The 21,059-nt window shown below is 28.0% G+C and overlaps 1 pseudogene; it reads right to left on the bottom strand.

The window, feature by feature from the left end:
• Window positions 1-21,059, bottom strand: part of LOC142325807 (potassium channel subfamily T member 2-like) — a 235,472-nt pseudogene that overhangs the window by 5,275 nt on the left and 209,138 nt on the right.

Genomic DNA, 21,059 nt, shown 5'->3' with positions numbered 1-21,059 from the left:
GATTTACAGTATTAAGAAATTAATTTAAAAAAAAAATATATATTATTAAAATGGTAATAGTAAAAATAAATCACTAAAATTCAATTATAAACAATAACCAAATCCTAATGGTAGTTTTAAAATATTATTACAAATAAATATGTTTTAAAAAATTTAATAAGAAATCACACATTAAAAGATAAATAATTATACATAAAATGAAATCTATTACAAGATAATACTCATTCCTTAAAACAGCTATAAATACTAAACATAAGGTCAATTACACCAATAAAATAAATAAAATATTTAAAACAATAATTAAGTAAATGTATACGGTATGAACATGCATAATAGGTTATGTTGACTGCTTGTAATGTAAGTTTAATATAAAAATAGACAGATTAAATAATCTATGTACAAAAATTACAGCAATAGGAAGAAAGGATAATGGAAAATGGTAAACAGCTAGGATGGATGAGAAGGTTGCTGATATATAACAAATAATGGATGTAAAATCAATAATGAATACGATAAGATAGATAAAGGTGAGATGTTCTGAAGGTAAAGGAAATCAGATTATAGGACAAGTGATTTAAAAAAAATTGCACTATTAGATCTGTTTAAAAAAATGAGATAAAAACAATAAAAATAAGGTGCATGGATAAGATATAAATGATTAAGAGCTAAAAAATAAACTGTGTTAATATCCATCAAACCAAATAGAAATGAATGAAAATAGAGATTTTGTAGCAGAAGTTTTAGCAAATTTCCTTTGATTTTTATTTTTTACTGATAAAATATATACACGTCAAGTATATAATTACACATACCAGTATACAACAAGATTTCCCACAAATGAACAGCGAGGCTTTTAACTGTGTATACATAAAAAATATTAAAGATTTATAATATATACCATACATCATCCACAAATTATGAAACTGATATTAAACTGCATTACATAGGAGTGAAGGAAAACTTTTCCTTTTCAAATTACTGTACTATAAATATATGTATTATGTTTAATGATTTCCTTCTAGGAAGTAATATTAATAAAAATACACATGGCACTTGAGTATGAGAAGTTATTTTATTTTGTTTGTTAAAATGAATACCTGTGGACTATTCCAGTGATTGTGCAGTGATTATTTTAGGTAGAAAGATCCACCTGTGTATAGCAGATCATGAGATGGTGTGAAGAATTTTGAGAGGAAGGGAACCTGTATACGGCTGCTAGGACAGGCTGTCTAAAACCAAGTGGAGAAATAAAAAATCCATATGTGAGCCCTCAAAAATCCACTAGATGTGAGTACAAGCCTTCTACTCAGAATCTGGCATGACCAACAATTCTGCAAGTTCTACTAAGAGACTGAAGATCTCTCTAAGATTTAGTTGTCTCTTAAGTACTAACGATTAAGAAGTTAGCTTAATTTTATATCAAAATGCTGGGAAGTTTTAAATAAGTTTAAAATAATAACATGTGATATAATGCTAGATCACACTTTGCTGCCAACAGGTTGTGATTAAGACACTAGTTGTCTAATTTAGATTTCCCTCCACTTACGAGATCTATAGTTTATGGGCTTTCTTAGAATTTAGACTTTATTAATTAGTAGCTGGTAAAATTAAATGAAGGAAAATTATATTCCTATTAGTCCTGAGCTAATTCGTTCTATAATTTTTTGACTGAATCCTTTTTTGGCTTCTGGTAGTTTTTACAGACATGGATATCTTTCCATTATTTGAATAAACATGGTTGACTGGCCACAGAATTTGACTCAGGTATCACAACACATGGATGTTGTTACAAGTTTTCAAAAAATTTTGCAGTTAATCATATTCATGTTTAGTATGAATCTAGGAAGATACACTTTGAATAAAGAAGTTAATATATTTATTTATCTTTTTCTTCTATATTTTAAAATTAGTCTTAGCCTTTTGCAACAGTTCTGTGTGTATTCTTAGAACTTCTTACTGGGGACTCAAGTTATTGAACTTGTAATGTCAGTATTAAGTATTTAATTATAATAAAAACAGTTTTTATAGACTCAGAAATTGAATCATAAAATTATTTTCTATTCAATAGAGGGTTTCTCTCTTTTGAGTATAACTTTACAATTCTAAATAATTAAATAGCAACTACATTAAATTATAATATTTTATTAATAATTTTCTGATGTAATAAAACTATAATATAAGTAATACGTTTAAGAAAATCAATTTTATATCAGAATATTTCATTAAAAAATATAGTATGAATAATTATTCATTCTGGGAATGAAAAACAGAATATTATTTAATTACTGTTATAAATACCTATTGAGTAGCTACTTATCTTGACCTATAATGTGAATTTTCCTATTTGTAACACGGTTTACCAGTTTGTTTAAATGATACATTTAAAAATCAAAAAAAACTTTTTTTATGTAAAAATCAGCTGCATTATATTTGTTGTTAACACATGCAGAAATGCTACATGTCTGGCAATTAAAGCAAGGATTGATGCCTTTTGATACTTAGGAAAGGAAGGTGTATGGTGTGGAGATCAAGCAGCAATGGTGTGGGTTACCAGCAAAAGTGACATGATGCCAACATCTTCACCACTGAGAGGCTGGGATTTAAAACCCAGTATCTTTTCCATTTTGGAGAGATGAAGTGCGTAGCGATCATGTGCTCGAAACTGCATGAACCTCATATCTGATGACTGTGATAATTCTGTGATACTTTTGATACTCGGGAAGAACCTGGATAAAAAAAAAAGTTTAAATTATCTCAGTATTAGGATAAGATTTCTTATAACATTATTAAAAAGTTATTAAATTAATAAGAAGTAGAATAAATTAAATTCAATCGTAGAAAGTTCAGTCACACAAACAAAACCTTAATCTTGTTAAAAGGTTTTTTTAGGTTTTTTAAGGTAAGTTTATGTTTTTAAATCAAATAGCGCTGGAAAATATGCAGTATATGATCAAAAAATAAATAAATATATTGTCAACAATAATTTTGGTTGTAATTGCAATGCAAAACACATTTACTAATGTCACTGATGATGCTGTAAAATTAGTTAAAAGAAAGGGTGTAGCTGTACATTAAGAAAAGTCTTGACCATTTATTTAAAATTATGATTTTTTTTCTCATTAAAAATTAACCAAGTGTAATTTTCATTGGGAAATAAAATGTGGAAAAGGGGTAATTTACATACAATTAAGTCCCATCTCTGATTTTGATGAAATTTGGAATATATCTTATTTAGGAACCAAAGTTATTCGTTTAGACAAACTGAAATTGTTTGTCGAAAACGCCTTTCACTGGAGTTACGTACCTTGTAAGTTACACAGTACCGTCTCTAAAAATTTTGTAATTCAGCATTGTACAAGTGTAATGTACATTATTTTTTGACTAAATAATCGGTTATTGTATTTAATTATGAACTCAGCCTAACAATTTAGTTTAATATTTAAGGTTGATTAGGTTATTTTAGCCTACCAGTTTGTTTAGCATTTTATTTTTGTTAGATAAGTTTTTTTAAGTGTAATTAAATGAATCTAAAACTGAACTGGAATTAAAATATTTCAGATTTAGAGTTACTAAATTTTAAAAGTGTTAAACTAAAAATAAAATTTCTTTATAAGAATTAAAAAACTATGATATCTCTAATACCATGTCATATAACAGTACTTAGAATTGTTTAACATTAGTTATCTCCAGAAACCAGTTCATAAGAACATGGCTGGATTATCTGTAGTTATATAGTTATCTGCTGTACCAACTAATGTATGCTTTAGAAAAAATTATGATAATCTGTTTTATGACATTTTTATTAATCTTTTATCTTTTGATGCATTAAAAAAAAACTTACTTAAACATAATTTGTACAACTACTATTGTATTACATCCAGCCAGTGTATCTTCTTCTGCTGAATTAGATAGTTCTTTGTTGACCACTACCACATTCTCTGCTAATGTTATACCAGCTCTCAGTAAATCATCCAAACTATAAAATTAAAAAAATTATTATATATATGGTAAATAGATTACTTTCGCAATCAATTTACATTATATTTTTGAACTGCTAAAATATGATTAAAAAAGATAAAAAAAGGCAATCTTAAACAGTAAAAGTTAAGTACATTTAATGTGAAGAGGAGTAAACTAAAAAAATTTAACAAGATATTTCTGTGCATAATAAATATAAAATCTATTTTTCTAAATGTATTAAAAGATGATTAATATTTTGCAAATATTTAATAATTAAAGTAAATGGAATACATTTCTAATTCATTAGTTTCTGATGAACATTCTTTATCAGTTTCTTCTAAACTTGTATTAAATTAAAATTCCAACAAGATATGGCTATATTTTACAGTAATTGTGGCTCGATTATTTTGATATCTAAATGAAATAAACTTGCTTCAGTTTATATTGATTATTATAATGTTAATTTATTTTGCTTATTTGTAATCTGATTTTCAAAATTAAATGTCATTTTATTCATAATAAAATGCTTAACATTTTTTCAAATAATATGCGATATGATAAAACTGAGGATTATATAAATATAACGGATTGAAAAATTGACATAGCTGCCATTTAAAAATTTGTGACCGTAATTTTTTTTGTTTATTAGACAACATTGGTATAAATGTGTGAACCAAGTATTACTAAGATTCTCAATTTGAAAACACAGAATGGCAGGCAGAAGTAAAATGAAGGGGAAATCAACATTTCTTCATAGGAATTTTTGTTCATTTTGACACATAGAATCCGAAAATGTACACCCAGCCCACCATTTTAGGCACAGTCTTTATATTATATGGAAATAATTGAGGTAATTCATTAATGATTAAATAAGTATGCTTTATTTTTGTATTTTTTCACCAGTTACTAAATTTTTGTTTTTCGTCAGCAAATTACTTTTATTTGCATGCCATTTAATTATTTGTATAAAAATAAAATTATCACTAACTATAGACGTATTCATAGATTTGTAGTTAGTTAAGTCTATTTGCATAACCTACATTAGAGTTATGTGCCCTACAACAAAGATTTACTACAGGGCAGGCATAGAAATATACATAAATATTGCACGGCAGGCAACTTAAGCTGTTTATGGCCGTTTTTAATGACATTTTAAAATTTTAAAATTTTATTAAAATTATTTTGAAAAAGTTTTAATTACATTTGAGAGCCCAATAACATCTGGTGATTTCAGACTCTCTATTAGAATGAGTATTATCATCAACATATTTAAGTCAACAATGTAAGAATTTTAAATAATTTTACTAAAAATATGGCTGAAATATTCGAAAATATTTATATTACTGATTCATTCTTGTTACCTGCCAAGTAAATTTGTGCAAGAAGTAAGATATAAAAATTAGTTTGTTGAATTACTATTGTTTACTTACCGATCTATTGATCCTTGCATCCAATAAATAAGAGGGAAGTAAGAAATAGCATCAAGGACGGCAATATCTGGTCGTCTTTCAAGCAGTAATATAATTGGATTTAGGGAAGTTTTCGAATGAAAATGTGCTCTTAACGGTATTATAAAATTGTATATACCATTTGATGCATAATCATAATCAGCAGCTAATATTATAGTTTTATTCTGCCAATTATATTCTTTAGCATTACGATGTGTACAGTGCTCACAAACCTAAAAATAAAAATAAAAAATTATATAAGTTAATATTCAATAAAATTGACTGGTTACTGTTTTTTTCCCAGGGCGAAAAACACTTTAATATTATCATCACCCACACATGATGTATTTGTTTTAAAAAACTAAGTGTCAAATATTTACAATTAAAAACAAAAACATCTTTAATACCAATTAAAATCCATCTACAAACCTGTAGTGTATGCTAAAATCAAAATGACATCACAAAGATATATCACACTATATATTTGATTAAGATGATAAAAATTACTGTTCGTTTTACAGCAAGTGGCATAAATAGCTGAAACACAGTAATTCAAATATTCGAATATACACAGACAGCCCCTAAGGATTTGTAATACACAAGATAACTTCGCTTCATTATCTCCTAGTTTAAACTTGCAACGCAATGCCACATAACAGAAACATTTTACAAGAATGTGGTGAACTGTCAGTCGCCAGTTGCAGCGAGCACAAACTGATGCAACTGTTTGAGTCATCAGATATCCATGAGTGAATCTAGTGTACACTATTCACAAATGGCAGATAATAACCTCCTCCCGATATTATTTCTGCATGAGGAGCTCCAGAGTGAAACTGTTATTAATTGGGCGAAGTTTATTGTTCATGGTAGCATCCCACTCATCATGAAATACCTACTTCAGGAAACAGATAAAATCATTAGAAGCAATGCAACTAATAAAGGGAGACTGAAAACAAGTTTCTTTTGCTCCACTGTCTGCGCACTTACTGCCTGAAATTCCTATATGGCTGGGGATCTAGCAGAAGTTCACTGTTGTATTATGTCTAATCATTTGCAAAATAACACACTGTTATTTTGCAAATCTCACAAACAACAGGGTGTCTGGAATATATGTCTCTAGGTGCTTGTAAGGCTCTCATGGAATCTGATCAAACAAGAACATGTAGAAATTTCAGCCTAACCATATGTAAGGCCTTATTAATTGCATATACTTCTGCAATGAATATACTGGTGATGCTGGGAAGGCCAAAGATGTATGTTCTATTGCCAAACACAACAAACAAAATTAATGTTTCTAGAGCCATCCATATAAACGGTAACATCAGGATTCATGGTAGTCAAAATATTAAAAGATTCCTATTGCAATATAATTGAATTTGGGTTCTTTTTATTATATTGACAAAGACCAAAGCAGTAATTAACGAGAGAAGATTGCCAAGGAGGATAATAACATGGAGCAACAATAAGGACAAATGCGGTGAGCTCTGATGCTTACTGGAACAGTAGATCTTGGCTGTTGTTGGTATAGAATCAGATGTTGGTTATAAAATAGTGCATTAAATGCTGGATGATTTTGATGCACTTCAATACGAGCTATGTAAGTGTAAATAATTTGATTCTGTTAATGCAAAAGGGATTGCTCACAACTTTCCACCAGCAGACTTACCACAGATCATTCTCAGCATTCTGAGAATAAAGTGTTCTGGAGCTCTGTGTGTAGTGGGAAGAAAAGCTGCAGACTTTTTACTTTTTTCTTAAAGGGAAGAAAAACCTGCATCAATTATGTGTTGGACATATGTGAGAATATCTCTTACTTATATAGAAAATGGAAAGCTCTAAGTAGTATTATTAAGAAAAAAGCAAGAGAAAAGAAACCGACAGAAAAAAATAGCAGTAGTAATACAGGGCAAAATTAAAACAAGAACATATGAAAACGAGTAAAATTTTTAGATCATATGCTATTAAAACAGAATTAAAGCCCAATCAGGCTTTAATTCTGGTACCCAATAAAAATTCAAAGTGCTATTTCTGTTTAACAAACATGAAACAAAACTTAAAAATGACATGACAAACATAAAACAAATGGAAATATTATTTGGGCAAACAAATCTGTGCACTGAATTGAATTAAATTAAAATTAAAAAAAACTGTGGTACTTATCAGTTATCTGCCCGTCATGTATAATCGATGTTTTAATCAATGTTTTTAAGTTTGAAACAATACCTAACAACAATTTAACCTAACCTAAATTCAATAAAGAACTGCACTGCCGTGCAGTTATATATTTGGTAATTGCCAGATGTTCATTTCATACAATGTAAATTAGAAGCACAAAACTACAAACTGATCTAATTGAAGTAAAATACTAACTAGAATAAAAACAAGAAGTATTCCACAGATATCAGTTGAATGATAAGCGCCGCTGTCAATAGAGATAATAATTATCAAATTGTAATAATGTTACACTAATTTAAAAATATAATGACATTTCAGTAAATAATACATAGCTAAAATGTAAATTGATTATTACTTACTGTTTGAACTTGGAACAGAAGTATACGTGGCAGGCAGATAACCGATAAGAACTGAAACTGCATTGTTACTTGATTTGTCAAAGATTCATGGAATAAAGCATGATGGAGGTTGATGAAAAACATAAATAAAAGAATAACGTATGTTACTGATGTGGTGTAGTACACTACAAAAACTACAACTGGAGATGGATTATCATATAATCAGAGATAATAAATGAAATTGAAGCAGTTATGTAATGGAGAACATGGGAAGTAAGGTTTTGTATTAACCATTTAAAAACAATATTCACTATCAAGCAAAAAAGAATTAAATACAAGCTAAATGGAAGAGGAAGAGAGATGGAGTCTATGTAGTTCCTTTTATCATCCTCTATTATCATGGTGCATGTTTATAAGCTGAAGGAGAGGCTATTATGGTTTGATTAAAACTATGTGTATTTAACGTAAACTTTAATTTTTTTAAGACATGTTTTGTTAGTTGTAATTATTCTTTTATTATATCCTTTATTCTTTAACTGCAAGTAAACTGCTTACCTGAGCTAATCGATGGCAACATAGAGGTTTCTTCTCTTTAAGAAGGTAACAAAGCGTAGGACTAACACCAATGTACGGAGAAACTGGTGGAAATCCTTTCACAATACTCTTAACAATAATAAAAATCATATTATATATATTTAATCAAAATATTACAGGTTCAAATAAATAATTACTATAATTAAGGAAATATATATACACAATATGTGATATGGAGTAAAATAACTTTTTATTACAGTTTTTTAAATACATTCAATATAAAAAAAAATTAGTAGAATTCTGTTACATAATTTTAGATAATAATGTTATATTAACTTTAAAATTTTACATAATTTTAGGAATTGGGCACTATACATATAACTAAAACTTAAAAAACAACATAAATGTAAGAAATGCAATAATTCATTATAAATGATTAACAAATGTAGTGATTCCTTGCAATAAAATATAAGTGTACCTTCATTCTGTTATATAATAATAATAAAAAAAGAATTACATCACGCAATACTGTTTAATACTGTAAAATCACGCAGTACTGTTTAAACCAAATAGAAATAAAACTATGATTTCATATTAGTTAAATACAAATTTACAGAACAATTGCTCTGAACCAAAATAAAAAACTTGTTAACAAACAATAATGCAATAAGCAGCCTACAAAATCCATCAAATTCTTCATCAAACTCACAAAAATCTTAAGTTCTGGTTAATCACAATCAGTCAGGCAGATTTATAATAATTTTTATCAAAACTTAAAAAAAAAAATAAATAAATGAAACGTAAATAAAATAACTCTTGTGAATGTTATTTACATAATTCAATTATTAAAAGCCACCAGTGGTATCAAGATCCCCCATTTAGGAGTCGAGTGAATCTCCACCAAAAATTCAAACAAAAGAGAGAAAAAACACAAGAAAACGACAAACAAGGCAGACTACATTTATAGTAATTATTTAACTTTCTATTGTACAAGTCATCTACAACACATTGAGTTACTTTCTACAGTTATTATAATATAAGTATTTGCCAGTCCATCCTCATTATAAACCATCAAAGTTACTGATCATTTAAAGTTATAAGTGAGAATTAATATCCACCATGATCCATTAAAAAGATAGTCAAATTATTATTTCCAATTAAAAGGACTTAACTGACCTATTTTTGAAAAAAAAATTAATGTTATTTGAAAATCCAACATGAGTTTTACTAGCAAAAATGAAAGATAAAAAAAAATTAAAGCTCATTTGATAAGCTATTCCTTCTTAATGGCTGTTTTTTTGGTCAGAAACATTTTTAACAATCTTCTACTGAAATTATTATTTGATGTTTAATATTTATGGACTAAATTTTTTGATATAAGATAGCAAAAATTTTAGAAAGAAACAAATTAATCATCATTCAACTGAACTTACAAATTTAATTAAGACAATTATAATTTATTCTTGGATAGAATTACCATACAAAACTATCTGATAAATTTGTATTTGTAGGCATAGAAATGTCAAGACTGCTTAATCAAGAAGTGAGATTATTATACTGGTCGGCAAACATATGCCTATTTTCTAACCTAAATTTTTCAAAAATTCATCAAAGTTATCGTAGCACTTTGCTGGAGTGGTAGGAAGGGAACACAAGTGGTCTAGATGATGTGTCACGACAGGTACTTATTTACAAAAAACTTCCCGTGGTCTTGCCATACTTCAACTCCCTCCTTTCTTCTACCACCACAGCATACCTGCTAGATATCAACACAGCCAAAGACATTGAAAAAGATATTTTCATATATTTCACACAATTATTGTCTACAATAAGACAGCTAGCAAACTGTTTACAGAATTTGAATTTTCATTCTTATGGCAAAGAGTTGTTTTATTATTATGTGGCACTACAACACTATTCTGTAACTAGTATAGTGAAACGTTTTCAGCACTATAGGTGTTAAAAAATTAAGAAAAATAAAAGCATAGATAAAATATTTGTTTTAAAAAAATATGATTGCATATAAATAAATAAAACAATTTTAAGTAAACTATAACATGCATTCTAAATAAGTGCTGTTACAGTGCAAAAATAAAGATAGATATATAGAAAGAAAGAGAAAGAATGATGTTACTCAAAGGAAAGAGCGAAATGTACTATGTACCGTGCACAATCTGCTTTCCATAATCAGTATTTTGAAGTTCATCTTCAGAGTCGACACTTGATACATGAAATCTGAGGAAGTGAAAGAGAGGCAGTTCAGGCATACCGATACACACAAAGCGGAGTGAAGAAGAAAAAAGTGGAGGAGTACAAGAAGAGATAAACAAAAAGAAAAAACAACATATTCTTTTTGGAACATTCAGTAAAATTAAAATACTACATTAAAAAAATATATATTTACAGACATAATTTTTTTATTGCCGTGAACATTTATATCATGTTATACATACTTGTTATTGTTACACCTTCAAAATGCAATACAATATTTATAAAACAGTTCATGCTAAATTAAATTTAAAAAAAAACCCAAAAAAACATGTACATTTGTTAATACATAGAATGTAAACTATATAATAAATATAATGATAACAGTCCAGTCTACATGTATCAGTATACACTTTCATCCTAGTGAGATGAAGTAGTCCAGTCTACGTGTATCAGTATGTACTTTCATCCTAGTGAGATGAAGTAGAAGCCAAACTGATTACGGTAATGTTGTTAAGAAATAAAGGATATCGGTTAATAGAAAATGTTGATACATATTTGATTATGACTGTGCTCATTACATTTATTATTTTTAATTGGTATATTACTCTGTTATTGTATTTCAAATTACATTTATAAAAAACGAAATTGACATTTAGACTGAAATGCAATTAGACTTCTGTCTGTAGACTTCCGTAGTGGACAACAAACATTATTATGGAGTATACTATAAATCTGACTTCTAAATTTTGTTTAAAGTTTTAAATCTTTTAAGATACAGCGATAAGGTGTATTCTGTTATCAATAGAATGCTGCTGTAGAGTGAATGGTTTGGAAGTACACACCGCAAAGGTGCTTAAAAGCTTCCAGAACAAACAATTAAGAATAAATAAAAAATCCTAAGCCAGCTAGTAAGAAAGGGGGATAGGATAACTAAGCATCAGTAGCATTCTTGTTTCTTCCTCTACGCTTATTTACGTAGAGTTAGCAATAAGTGCTGCACTAGTCGTATGTAAATTTTATGTAGATTTAGTATTAACATATAACATATAATTTACTAAACGTTTTTCTGTTTTAATTCCAGTTAGACTAGAGAAAACTTATTATGAACCGGAAGAAGTTCTTCAGTTATTAAAAGAACTATCTGATGAGGAGGAGGAGGAGAAAGATGGCGTGGAAGACATCCTTGAATTAGAAGAATCGGAGCCTGATGATGATACGGACAAGGATTCTGACTACCTACCGAACAAGGAGGAATTAGAAGATCAAGTTGAGATGGAAATTAAAAACATTGAATGTAAGCCTGCCCAAAAAAGAAAAAATCCAAAACTAAACCAGAATTACAGAATGTTTCAAATGATTTATCGGTGATTCTGAACAATTATAAACAATGGCTACATGTGGAAGACAACCAGTGTCCCTTGGAGGGGCAAAACCAAAAACAAAATATTATTTATATACGACCAGGACCAACCTCTTTAGCTAAAAATGTTGTTTAGCTAAGAATGAAAATTAGTTCCTGCTGCCTAAATACAAAACACAATTGGTTAAGATAGACTCTTCTGACTGAAAACCTATGTTCACCGATGACAAGGATTGAATATAATGTCATCAACCTCACTTTTGAAACGAAAGTAATTAAGCCCCTAAGGTGAAAAACAGCAACTACTATGACAAATGAAATTGAACTGAATTAAAGAATGATGTATTGCAAATATGGAAACAATAAACCATATTTACAAAATGAGATAATGAACAATCAGAAATGAGAAAAAAAGGGGATGATCCTGAAGATTGATGATAAAAGTTGTTAAGGACCTACTTACTGGTTATGTGTATTAAAGACGACTGAAAATTTACTGTATGGGAAGTCAAGGCTGTACCTGAAAAATGGAAGATCTGCTGCTAACAAAAAATTGAAACCAATACCTTTTAAACACACTCAATGTAGAATACGTACACAATTGTATGTAACAAACAAGTCAATAATTTAAACAGACTTAAAACATAATAAAACAGTTATTTTTTAACAGTAATATGTAAAATTTGTTTTTTCTTTCGATCTGACCACATCACAATTACACAGCTTAGACTTCTTTCTTTTCCAAAAACTCTTCATCCTTTCACTCATCTTTTTTTTCATCTCATCATTCCATTTATGATTTGCTTTTTCTTCTGTTGTTCTCGATATTCAAATTTATATATATCTTTTTCTGAAAATTTGTCTGTTTGAGAATTCTGCATTCTTTTATAATGAGTATTTAAAAATCCTTTCTGCTTCTCTAAACCATTTTTTTTTTTTTTTTTTTAAAGAACAAAATTTCATTTAATTAATCTGCTCTTTCATTTTATATTCTTTTCTTTATTTGTACATTATATTTTTTCAAAGTCTTTATAGTTTTCTTCTGCTTTTCTTAATTTATAAAATACTGTTTTCATATTTTGGACTGTATATATTTTTTAAAATTCTTTTTTCTAGTTCGCTGATTTATTTTTCTGAAAATATTTGTAAACTCTCTGGCCCATACAGAGCTTCTGGAAGTATTACTATCTTGTAATGTCTCAGTTTTTGTTTTTTTTGGAAAGAATTTTTTGTTATATAAATATCCTTTGTTAAATGATTTGTTATTTCAATTTTCTACTATATTCTAGCTTTCATTCCTATTTTTTCTAAGATTTTTGGTGTTATAGTTTTCCGTATATTTAAATTTTGGGATTCTTTTATTCATTTTTTCTTCTAAGATTCTGTTTGTTTAAGCTTTGTTTTTAATACTTGAGAAGCATTTTATTTTTTCATAAACATTTTAAGCACGATTTTATTTGTACATTATTATAATTTTTTAATTTTCTTTTTCACTTCATCAATATTTTCAGCTAAATCGTCTGCAAAGACTAATATGTTCACAAACAGAAATTCAAATTTTGTTCTCATTTTATTGTTTTCATCAATTCTTACATTTTTTAATTCTTTATTCCACTCTGTTAAAAAGTATTGGTGATAGAACATCTTCTGTTTTTGTGTCATTTCACATATTAATTCCTGACTGTATATGTACTGTATATGTAATTCCTGACTGTATGTATTAAAAAGCACGGCTCAAACATTGAAATTTTTTAAGTTTTAGTCAATTTTTACCATCACTCCAAAAAGTTAATATTTTTCTTTCAAAATTCAATTAATATTCACCAGTAGCCGATTTCAAACAATACTTAAAAAAAAAATTTGCAGCATTAGACCTATGACTACCAGATAATGCTGGAAAACTCAATGATAGCATAAATCGATAGCATAAAAATTCTGTAATATTCCTACAACGATACACTTGTGTAAAATATTTGTATTTTATAATATTAAATAGGTTAATAACCTAATATAAAAATTATTGAAATTATTTGATATAAGAATTATATCAGATGTGGAGTACGTTCATTAATTATCGTAAGTATGGTACGAAGAACTATTTACAATAAATCAATAGATTTTATTAGAGATATACCTATTGAGTTATTTAATGCAAAAATGGAAATATAGGAAAGAATTTTTTTTCAGAAAATGTTTACGGTTTGTGAATGTTTAATGATAAACAAAAGTCATCTCAAAAGAAAAACGTGAAAATAATTTAAAAAATTAAATAAATAAACAGAAAGTTATTCAATATTAGTTTATTTATTACTGATTTCCTGAATTAGTGATTTGTTTATAGTTTGAACTATGTTTCCTCAGCATTCATTGGTCTGAGAAAATAAAACAAATATAACAAAAGTCTATTTTCTTTTGAAGCGTGAATAAAATTCTAACTTCATATAATTATATAATAGTTGGTAAACTAAAAAATGTAGAAAAAAACATACTAATTTATCTTAATAAATAAACATTTTATTTTAAAAATAAAATTTTATCTTATACTAGCAGAAATTTGTTTATTAAATACAGACAATAATTATTATTATAACATTACAAATAGATTGGATAAGTAATTTTGTATGAATGATATGTATAATTTACATAATTTATTATTCTTTTTTTCCTTAAAATCTTGGATTTATGATGGAGTTACTTTACAGGTGATGAAAAATTGGAGTGATACCCTAGTGCAGTAGGAATAAGAGAAAATAAATTGAAAAAAGATTACAATCAAAAACCATTTACAGAAATATTACTTAAAATCTAAAAGTTGTAGGTCATTTTGATTATTTTAATTATAATTTGTAAACACTGAGGTATACTGATAATTTTAGAATTTCAAACGTATACTGACCTCAGCAATTGAGCATTGCTCAGCAGTTTGCAATGCTGGGCTTTAGCAAATTTCTATATATAATCTATAATTTACATTTATAATGAGCTTAATCTTCTACTTTTAGTTTGCTCTATATATTAGAAACAACAGATTTACTATTTATTATTGTAAATTACTTTCTTAGAAATTATAATTAAAAAAAGTTACGTTAAATATGAATTAGGTAGTTGAGAAATTTGCTTAATTAACAGTGAAAAAACTGTTGATTAGAGACCAGTATCTAATAGGAATTTTTAATTAAAAATATTTCTGTGACGTGGTTTATCATCACTTTAATTACATGCATAGACTGAATTTAGTATGCATGAAGTTTTAGGCGCTTATGTAAAACCTTCACGATTATCGATTGTGGTATTCCCAGTTTTAAACTCACACGATTAGTCGATTTATCAGGGCTTCTCTGAAAAGTTTCTTTTACTTGATTCACTACTTCCTCAAAGACAGGAGGTCTACCGGCACTTTTTTTTGTGTATTACATTTCCTGTATTCTTAAACTGCTGATACTAATGACAAAAATGTCTATGAACAGTAATAACAGATCTGCTTTCATGAAACCATAATACACACTTTCTTCTTTGCTTCATTCTGTACGGTAGCCATTCCTCAACTGACAATCCCCCTGTCATTACATCCAGCCAGCATGTTCATTCAAGGTCATTCAGTGACTCTAAGTACCTACACTAATGTTTGAAAAAATCAATGTGCACTACTTTGCTTTGTTTATGTTTTAGTAAACATTAAAATGCACTGAATAATTTACGTTCACTCTGTATAACAATAGACAGTTTTGCCATGTAGATTCACAGACCAACCTGCAATTGCATCGGTTTAAGTAAAAGGGCAGAGAGATCTCTTCAAATTTAAAGAATTTTCTTGAACCTTTTTAAATTAACTGGTAGCTTAATAAATCAATAGTTATAATAATATTAACAACAAAATTTTGTTTTTTGTTTGTTTAAAAAATTTTAATAGCTGAATCTTTTTTTTTCACTAATTTCAAAATCTAAGTGGTTTCTTTCTCATTTTTTTTTTTTTTGTCTTCAGTCATTTGACTGGTTTGATGCAGCTCTCCAAGATTCCCTATCTAGTGCTAGTCGCTTCATTTCAGTATACCCTCTACATCCTACATCTCTAACAATTTGTATTACATATTCCAAACGTGGCCTGCCTACACAATTTTTTCCTTCTACCTATCCTTCCAATATTAAAGCGACTATTCCACGATGCCTTAGTATGTGGCCTATAAGTCTGTCTCTTCTTTTAACTATATTTTTCCAAATGCTTCTTTCTTCATCTATTTGTCGCAATACCTCTTCATTTGTCACTTTATCCACCCGTCTGATTTTTAACATTCTCCTATAGCACCGCATTTCAAAAGCTTCTAATCTTTTCTTTCAGATACTCCGATCGTCCAAGTTTCACTTTCATATAAAGCGACACTCCAAACATATACTTTCAAAAATCTTTTCCTGACATTTAAATTAATTTTTGATGTAAACAAATTATATTTCTTACTGAAGGCTCGTTTCGCTTGTGCTATTCGGCATTTTATATCGCTCCTGCTTCGTCCATCTTTAGTAATTCTACTTCCCAAATAACAAAATTCTTCTACCTCCATAAACTTTTCTCCTCCTATTTTCACATTCAGTGGTCCATCTTCGTTATTTCTACTACATTTCATTACTTTCGTTTTGTTCTTGTTTATTATCATGCGGTAGTTCTTGTGTAGGACTTCATCCATGTCTTTCATTGTTTCTTCTAAATCCTTTTTACTCTTGGCTAGAATTACCATATCATCAGCAAATCATAGAATCTTTATCTTTTCACCTTGTACTGTTACTCCGAATCTAAATTGTTCTTTAACATCATTAACTGCTAGTTCCATGTAAAGATTAAAAAGTAACGGAGATAGGGAACATCCTTGTCGGACTCCCTTTCTTATTACGGCATCTTTCTTATGTTCTTCAATTATTACTGTTGCTGTTTGGTTCCTGTACATGTTAGCAATTGTTCTTCTATCTCTGTATTTGAACCCTAATTTTTTTAAAATGCTGAACATTTTATTCCAGTCTACGTTATCGAATGCCTTTTATAGGTCTATAAACGCCAAGTATGTTGGTTTGTTTTTCTTTAATCTTCCTTCTACTATTAATCTAAGGCCTAAAATTGCTTCCCTTGTACCTATACTTTTCCTGAAATCAAATTGGTCTTCTCCTAACACTTCCACTCTCCTCTCAATTCTTCTGTACAGAATTCTAGTTAAGATTTTTGATGCATGACTAGTTAAACTAATTGTTCTGTATTCTTCACATTTATCTGCCCCTGCTTTCTTTGGTATCATGACTATAACACTTTTTTTGAAGTCTGACGGAAATTCCCCTTTTTCATAAATATTGCACACCAGTTTGTATAATCTATCAATCGCTTACTCACCTGCACTGCGCAGTAATTCTACAGGTATTCCGTCTATTCCAGGAACCTTTCTGCCATTTAAAGCGTGATCAACATGTCAATATAGTCCACTAGTTCAGTAATCAAGTAATCAATAAATCAAATTATAATTCAAGGTGGATGTGTCATTAAATACCAGCGCAAAATCATTCAATAATCCTTAACCAATGAAAATAGTTATCGCTTATGATATATCACTGAAAAACTCTCAATGAGGGCTTATTACTACAATTAAGAAAAAGTCCAAAATCCAATTTTTTTTTTTTGGATTTTGGGCTTCTTGAACTTTTGCTTCAGTCAATTGCAATCAACTAGATGTCATCAATCACTAGTCATCACAACTAGATGTTACAACAATCCTAAATCCAAAATTTCAACATTCTACGGCTAATCGTTTTTGAGTTATGAGAGATACATACGTACATATGTACAGACGTCACGCCAAAACTAGTCAAAATGAATTCAGGGATGGTTAAAATGGATATTTCTGTTGAAAACTGTAAACCAAAATTTTTTGCGATCACAATACTTCCTTTACTTCGTACAAGGAAGTAAAAAAAATGACATGTATCATAAATGTATTATTTTTAATTGTTTTAATTACTGTGTAAATAATAAAAATTATACTTATTTTCCATGGTTATTTATCAACTCAAATGAATTATACTTAATTTAGCGACTTAACTGCTGTAATAAATAAAATAAATAAATATAATGTACTTGCAATATTCATGCAAATGTACTTACTGGAACAGAGGAAGGGCAATTACAAAAAATCTGAGGCTGGTACAGAAATTCTGACTTCATATTTGGAATCAGTGTCCAACTAAAATTCAGGAAATATTGAGATTAACAAAATCACTATTGATCATTTTAATTACTCACTAATTCATTTAATTAAGTAGTAATCACTAAATAACATATGATGTATTTGTTAATTTAACTGTTAATTCATTTAACAATATTTGAAGCAGAAAGAAATCTAATGATCCCAGTACTCCTCAAAAGTTAGTATGCCAGCATACTCTTATTACCACTGAAATTGAAATTATATGTTTATTCCAGAGAATGTTATTTTGAAAAATGAGAAAAGTTTTGAGTAGTAATAAACATTATGTAAATCTTTAAAGTCTTTATGTAAAATCTTTAAATGTTATTACGAGTTTACGAGTTCAGTGAATGAATTACAAAACAAAGTTCTTTAAGTATTAGACTAAAAAAAAATCATTTTAAAAAAAATTTTAATTTACTTGAATATCAAATTATTCTCTGTATTCAATTTTATAATAAAATTATATTAGGAAAAGGTAAAAAAAAATGTTTTTATTAGAGACAGAACTTAGTAATACGGCAGAAAAATAAGTTAAAATATTGCAAAATAAATTTTGAACTGAATAAAACTACAATTACTAAGTTTAGATACTTTCTTAGCTGAAAAAATCCAGTTGGCAAAATATTCTATCGCACAAAAAAACAACATTGAATTTACATACACTCTTATTAATATTATTATTAATTCTAGTGAGATTTATAAATCAACACACAACCAAACTGATATTAGTAAAATGTACAAACTTTAATAATTATAAGACACGATGAAAACAACACTTAAGGTGCATAACATCCATCCTTTTATGAAACACAATAACTGTGATATAAGTTCATGCTAATCAATTACAATACTTACGCTATTTTTTCGCTGGGCGATCACCAAGGCATATCATCATCCATTTTATCTTTACTATCATCACCATCACCTTCATCCTGAGCCCCTGACGATATATTTAATGTTGAGCTAGTAAACCTATCTGGTACCGGTAAAATACTTGGTCTTCTACTACCTGAAATATTGCAAAAAGAAGAAAACAAATAATTTAATAATAATGATGTAATATTTTACCAATAAATTTTCAAAACTGGGCGTTAAAATTATAAGATAAAAAAATGAACAAATATCATTAAAACATTAAAAAAAAATTGTTACAAATGCTTAGGGAAATGAAAGTGTACACTAATTATTCTGTCGTACTTTCTCTTTTAGTTTCTATTTCACAATGTATTTAGATCAGCTCATAACGTTTATTAAATAATATCATATTTAACTGCAAAAATATATTTTTGAAGATTGAACTGGCTATTTCCTATTTTAAACTTTGGCACTTGGATAAAAAATCAACATGGGATTGATTGAATATGAAAGGTATATTTAACAGAAACTTTTCTTTGATGAATATTTTTCCAATTTCTCCACATGCCAATTACAGCAGTATATTTAAAAAAAACTCATTCTTTTTTCAGGTTTCTTTTATCTTTTATCGCTAGCATACTTCAGTCTTGCTAGTCCATCTTTCTTTCTTACTAGGCTTGCTAGTCGCTCTTCTTAGGGTTCTTCAGAATCACAAACACAGTCGTTATCGACCGTACACTTTCAGATACAAATTACAATTACTTTCAGGTACAAATTACATTCAAAAATGTTTTTCATTATTATTTTCATGTAATGAAAAATTTAATAAATAATCAATTGATGATGCCTTTACTTGGTGAGAATCCATAACAAAAAAAATGAAAACAAAATGAAAAAATTCATAAAATTTACTTAAAAGATTGCAGCTGTTTTGGTACACATTACCTTCCTCAGATGTTATGTACAGAATGCAAAAGCAAAAAAGTAGAGCTAAAGCAAAAAGATAAGTTCAACATTAGGGAGTGAACACATTTATCAGTTGTAAATAAATTTAATAGTTAGTCGACTCAGAAAAAGGGGAATATTTACAATAATATATGAAGTTTATCTAACATTTGTAGGTAATACTTAAAATATACTTTATAAGTAATACTTATTGCACCCCTTAAGGTACTGTGTACTGAAAGCTGTCATTTTTTAAATAAGTTTTGTGAATCAAAAACATTCCGTTGTCATTTTCTTTCAGATAAAAATTTATTACTTTCTAGACAATCCTTATACTACATAACAAAAAAAAACTAATTCAACATAAACATACTGATATATGAAATTATCAGTGCTCCAGTAATTAATATCTTTTTCAATAAAATTGAAAACGTTGTCAGCTTGGAGTTATACATAGCAGTTGGCGATTACCTATTGTTTTTTGTGTATAAAAGATGTTATTATGATGATTCAACCCTAGAGAATGTGATTTGATGGTAAAATAACTAGTTAAGCTGGGGAAACTAGAATACCTAAGCAAATTATGGAAATAGTAGATGAATTTAAAAAAAAAATGAATTATAAATCTTATATACAAAGTAGATATATGAAAAATTCTAAAAAAGAAAAAAATTCTGCAATATGTAAAATATTATATTAAAATAAATGAATTATAAAAACAAGCAAAGAAAGAAATATAAATAAATTGTATTTTATAAAGTTTATTGTACACTTGAAAGCTCACCTCAAATTGCATTTGCTGCAATAAATAAAAGTTTATAATGAATATCTTATCTCAGGAAAACCTTTTAAAAATTCTAAACATAAATTCACTGTAGTTTATTTAGTTTTATTAAAATTTGATTAAATTCTACAGAAAATAAAAATAGAGGATAAAAAATATGTTTTTATAAAATATCTAGAGTTGAATGTGCCTATTGCAGCATAATGTTTTTCTTTTTCTACAGCCTTA

Source organism: Lycorma delicatula, chromosome 5 (genome assembly GCF_047948215.1).
Source record: "Lycorma delicatula isolate Av1 chromosome 5, ASM4794821v1, whole genome shotgun sequence".
Taxonomy (NCBI): domain Eukaryota; kingdom Metazoa; phylum Arthropoda; class Insecta; order Hemiptera; family Fulgoridae; genus Lycorma; species Lycorma delicatula.
The sequence above is the reverse complement of the archived record's forward strand: the minus strand, read 5'-3'. Positions and strand labels throughout refer to the sequence as shown.